At 43.9% G+C, this 6,000-nt stretch overlaps 1 protein-coding gene across 6 annotated transcripts in view; it reads right to left on the minus strand.

Annotated features, from left to right (window-relative positions):
* ZHX2 (zinc fingers and homeoboxes 2) overlaps positions 1 to 970 on the minus strand; it is a 113,293-nt gene extending 112,323 nt beyond the window's left edge. For all 6 annotated transcript variants that reach the window (XM_073330223.2, XM_073330228.2, XM_073330226.2 and 3 more), the window contains exon 1: positions 758 to 970. The gene's annotated coding sequence lies outside the window, so the exon portion shown is untranslated. The remainder of the gene's footprint in view (positions 1 to 757) is intronic.
* Positions 971 to 6,000: the final 5,030 nt, after the last annotated feature.

The raw sequence follows: 6,000 nt of genomic DNA on the forward strand, positions 1-6,000 counted from the left end.
GAGCTGTTAGAATTTAAAGGGGCTGCGCCCCAGCGCGTCATGGTGCCTACCACCACGTTAAGGACAAATCGTCACTGGGAAAGAATACCCCCCCCCCCCCCATCTCTGCCAACTCAGAGGAGTGGGGCGGCGAGCGGTGCAAACGCTACGCGTTCCAGCAGGAGCCAGGGGACCTGCCCCCCCCCCAGTTGGGCACCCAGATCCTTGGATTTATTTGGCTTTAAACCAGAGGGAGCTTTTAAAAGGAAGCAATACCAAAAAAAAAAAAAAAAAAATCTCCCTGCTCGCCTCTACGTAACGCCCTGTCGAAAGCGGACGCCATATTTTGTGTTGCTGATGTCGACAGACACAGGGAAACGTAGACATGTTTTTTTTCCTTCTCCCTCCTCCTCTTCTCTGCCCCATTCACCGAAACTTGCATGGGGGGGGGCGGATACGTTTAAACAAAATCAGATCCCCCCCCCCCCCCTCCAGCCTGCAGCTTCTCTCCCTGCTGTAATCCCCCCCCCCCCTCCTTCCCAGCTGAAGTTCCCTTCACAAGCCCGTTTCCGAAGGCGCTAGTCGGGGAGGAAAAGTTGGGTCCGAGTGGCTGGCGACCGGCTGCGCTGCGCTGGGCTCCGGCGAGGAGCAGGAGCGCTCGCAAGTGCATGTGGGCAGCGAGGTTCCCGGGTTCGAGGGAGCCCTCGGCACTTCCCCTGGCGGGTCGGGGTTTCTTGCAAGCGGGGGGGGGGGGGAAGGAGGGGGGGGAGTTTCTTACCTGCGCCCAGGGCTTTAGGCGGCGGCGGCACGAACTTTCCCCCAGTGGAAGGGCTCTGCCTGTCGCCACGCTGGGGAACGTGGGAGCCGGCTGGGGAGCCTGGGCAAAGCCCCCCTCACCGCCACCACCACCCCCCCCCGCAGCACAAACACTGGCAAAAAAAATAAAATTAAATTAAAAAAAAAATCCTTCGATCAGTGGGGATCTACGCCAAAACCCACATGATCTCTGACGTCAGCATGCGTATTTGCATACGATACCACCGGCGGCTCTTCCACCGGGGTCCCTTTATTTGGGAGAAAGTTAGAAACTGAAATTGACCCAGGCGCCTTTAAGAGACTCATTATAAAAAAAATTCCTCCCCCTCCGCGATCCATCCACGTGTGTCTGTGTGTCGGAGGGGGGGAGTTCTCTCCCTTTTGGGTAACTTAAAAGTCTATCGCTACCGCCAGTTTTTTTATATTATTATTATTTAGCTAGGAGTTGGCAGGGCCGGGAGAGAGATCATTGGATATGCCAAAAACTGCATCTACCTGGATCCTGCTGATGTTGTACCCAAGACCCCAATCGATCCCACTGAAATAGAAAACAAGGATAACCACTCCCACTGCCTCTTCCCTACCCCCCTAGAAAATACCACAGCCCCTCCAACACATTCCCATGCAACTGCCCCTCCCCATCCGCTTCTGGCATCTGGATCCTACTCATTTCCCCCCGCGCCCCAAATGGTAACGCTTCATGAAGAACAAGTGTAAACGCTCCTCTTACACCAAAAAGACCCCAATGCGTCCCACAGCGCCAGCGGCATAAATACACGGACGTGGGCCCAGAACAGGGCTCTGTCAGTTTTTGGTCCTAGTCCCCCCCAGATGCGACCTCCTAAAAAGCGAGCAAGCAGTAGCTGTTCCTGCTGCACCTTGACTATCCAGTCCATGATGAACCACACCTCAAATCTGGCATCTGGATCCCGCTGTGTTTTTGGCCACAAACACAGAAACTGTACTATGGGAACACAGAATAAGCTATGATTCTACCATTCTCCCCCGAGAACCCCCCTGGTCCCATCACATCCTCCTAACAGAGAGATGCAAACACTCTAATTTGACACCTGAATCTTGCTGGATTCAGCTGATGTTTGGCTGCATACCTCACACCCAGTTTTCCTGTGTAAACGTAGTTCAGGTAGACAGTGGCATTTTGCGGCTTGGGGTCAAAAACTGTAAGGATCCAGTCTTGGGGGACGGAATGGATCTGCTATTAGCAGCCCTCTTGTTCCAGGATGCACGGTGGGTGGGTGTTTTGCTCTTTGTTTAGGCATTATAATGGGGGGGGGCAAGGCCAAAATTGGCACGACCCAGCGTTTAACAGCACTGTTGGAGGAGTGCATGGGGACCGGGTGTTTTGGGGAGCAGTAGGAGCGGCTCGATTCAGTCTCTATTATGATGGTACAATTTGAGGTCTTGGGTACAAAGAAAAGGCAGGATCCAGGTTTTACACAGCCCCCTTCGGGACGCTCTTCTCTAGTGAGGTTTGAAGGGGGCAGTGTCCGAAAATCCCAAGGCGAGACCCATTTTCTTTAAAAGTTCAAGGTGTCACTGATGAGCTCGGCAAACTGTTGATCCCCGACCACGTGTAGCAGCCAGAGAAGCCGGTGAGAACAAGGAAAGAGGCGGCATGCTAAACAGCCTGTGCTCCTCGTTTACCCAGTGTTCAGATCTGCCTGAATTCTGTCTGTTGGTGAAACAAAACAGATCTGTGAGGAGGCAGGAATGACAGTCCTGGCCTTTTCAGGCTGTGACTATGTGCATCTTGTGTATCAGCTGAAAACAAAGTTCCAATCACTGTTTACATTGTAAGGGCATTGATGAAACTTCTTCCTTATATAACTAGCTCGTTTAGAATCAGGTCAGGCTACCTGGGGAGGTAGGAGGTTTTTTTTTCTCCTTCATGCTCTACTTCTAATGTAGCTTTTTAAACCTTTTATATTTTTTAAAGACTTCAGATCACTCTTGTTTATTGTTTTCTGAAAAATACTGTTTCTCAGTTAATGCCTGAAATTCCCATTCATCTCTTGTAAACAGAGGGATCCTTTCACCCTTTAAAATTAAGATTTAATGTCTTTTTGGCTTTAACCTACAAGGATGTAGTGAGATAGGTTGCACGCTATTTTCTATTTACTTAAATTCATTTAAAATTCATATGTACTGATTGCATCTGAGTTCTAAATACCAGCCATTTATAGCAATCACAGGCTAATATGACTTGTGAGAAGCATGCTATCCTCTGAATGGCAGGGACATGTTATCTATTCTAAATTCATATTTTAATTGTGTATATAGAACTCTCCAAAAACCTGGAATCTGGACTTGGTTTTAGAACCACCCCTGAAGTTTTCAAATTGGTTTCATGTTAATAGTATTGTGGGGTGCATAGTTAGACCCCACCTTGCACCTTTGAAACCAGCTATATAATCTTGTTTATTGAACATTTTGTTTTTTCTGTCTAGAATGGGGGATTGCAAGATGCTTGCATTCGAATGTTTGAAGAAAAGCACCACGTTATTGTAACTGAATAATCATCTCAAGAAGGTAAATATGTTAAAGTGATGTCAGAAGACTTTTTTACAGGGGCACACTCAACTGAGTAGGTGTGTTTTTGACTGCCTGGTTAAGCTTAATATCTGTGAGTGTTGATACCAAAATTGATTTCTGCCTTTCTCTTCTGTGGTTCCAACTGAGGTTTATGCTTACCTTTTAATGCTCTAGATTTAGGTAATAGGGGTGGATAGACATACACACTCTCCACTTATATTGAAGGCACAAAAGATTACTATTGAAAATAGCTGAAAGTTTCCAAATTTTGAGTTATTTTTGGTCAAATGTTTTTATTGACAGTTTTGATTTATTAAAAAAACCCTTCAACTCAATATTTGCAAATTGTGGGTCTGGGGGTGGGGTGGAAGATCCTAGTGAGGGGCAGGTTGACCAGCTACAGAGCCAGTTCAGAATTTTTAGATTTCTGACAAAGGGATGAACTTTCAAACAATTTTTTTAAAAATCATCTCTGATGACTGCCCTCATGTCCATAATTTGTAAAATGAAAAGAAACAAAAGCCACAATGTTTTGGTGCATCTGTGTGTTTGTGTTTCTAAAGGAGCAGATGAACAAAAAAGGTAAAAATCCACCTGCTTTTGAAATGTTCTGATTTTCATTTATATTACAGCCCCTTTAAAGGGTTCTGGCAGTGCAAAGAGACCTGTGGATAGGCGTAAATGTCATTTGTATCCATTTAGAGTCACCTTTACAAAGTGTAAATGGACATAGATGTAAATAAAAATCAAGCCTAAAAAGTATCCTAAACATTTAAAGGGCCAATTCTACCCTTGGGTCCTTAAAGTCATATAGCAAAGACTGTATAACTTGTACCAACAATGGCTTCTGCAGTAAACTATCTGTTGGGATTTGTTTGTCCTCCAAAAATATGTATTCCATCAAAAAAGGTTAGTGATCTTCTATCACATAAATGAGCCACAATTTGATCAAAAATTGGAGAATTTGGTCTTATGCAAAAATTATTTGTGTCCTGCCATTTGATATGAACAAATTGGGAGCAAACTGCTCTCAAGAAATTTATTTCAATCTCCTGTTGGAATAACGGGTATTGCTAATACTCAGCAGATGCACAACTTCTGTCATTGTCAGTCTGGTCACATGATTTTGCACATTTCAGTTAATTCACTCATCCCCACAAGCTCTATTTTGCCTTTGGATATCATGTTGATTTGTGACTTTGGTTTATAAGCCCAATCAGTGGCCTAACTGCTCCATATGTAGCCTTTAAAATATATATATTTATGACAGATATATGAATACTCTTCTTAACTTTCAATAGATAATAATCACTTATAATTAATACAACTTTAAAACTGTGTTTAATGGATTGATGGCAATGTAACAGAGTGGGAATTGCCTATACATTGTGTGAAAGGGTAAGTTGCAACATTCCATTGTGTGGGACCTGGTTCTCAATGGATAAAAAAACAAAAGCCATGTTGATTACATAGCACAAAACACACATGCACTGCTTCCCACGACAGTGAGAGCAGAGATCCCTCTTGTTTTAAATATTATGGCTTCTTATTTTCTTATGATCAGGGTGTCTAGATAATATGATGATTTGAGCTCCACACCTAAAACTGCCAGCCCTGCTGTAAAGTGGGTAAAGTGACACCATCCTACATTGCTGAATTATTTGGATTTTTTTGCTTATGGCCAGGAATAGGATATGATGAGGGCATTCTTTGGTGTCACATATTGTAGATCATCTTTGGACCTTACAGTTTCATTCAACAATTATTTATTCTTCATATAGAACACTAATCAGAGTTAATGTGCTAGGTCTACTAGAGAATTGACTAGGAAGTCTGTTCTGAGTTGAAGGAGACAAGTGGTTTGCACAGAAATGCTTCAGTTCAACTCCACACATGACTATATTTTGCATAAGCATGGTAGGGGAATCCTGACCACAGCTTAAAATAAAAAAAAAGTCAGCTTGTGACTTAAGTTTTGCCCTCAGTGAGGCAGAGATCCACCTGCTTTTTATATCTTCTTTTGAAGAAAGGTCAGTCCTTAAGAGCATATAAAGACTATAATAAGTAGTGGAGCTCCTGTGGATCGTAACAGGAGGTTCACACACAGGTTTAAATTATCTCCTAGGCAGAGCAGCTGCAAAAGGTCTATGTACTACTTAAGTCCCACTTATGCCTTCTGTTATGAATTTCACTGATAGTGAGACTAAGGACGAGATCCTCACTCTCTCTCCAACCTCTTTACGTTGAGTAAATGGGCCTGAGCAACATAAATGTAGCTGAAAAGCCTCGTATCCAGGACAGCTGGGAGAGACTTCCCCCTGCCTCTAGACACTGCAGAAGATAGCCTAAAGTGGTCTGCCAAGGGATAGCTCCTTTCAGGACTGGGACCTTAGTCTTTGGGGCTAAAAGATGTTTCTCTTCTTCTCAGCCTTTTGGCTTAGATCACAGGTATACATCTTTTTTGTATTTGGGACCAAAGGGGTTGATAGACATTTTATAGATATAAAATAAAGCTTATCACTATTCATTATCTCTTTGTTCATTACAACTGAAATCAGAGTACAGTTCCAGTGTATGTTTCACTATTCACGCTCTTTGCATGCTGCAATTTGATTGGCTTGGGTAATGAAAATATACTAGGTAGTCTGACTT

Source organism: Lepidochelys kempii, chromosome 2 (genome assembly GCF_965140285.1).
Source record: "Lepidochelys kempii isolate rLepKem1 chromosome 2, rLepKem1.hap1, whole genome shotgun sequence".
Classification (NCBI taxonomy): Eukaryota; Metazoa; Chordata; order Testudines; family Cheloniidae; genus Lepidochelys; species Lepidochelys kempii.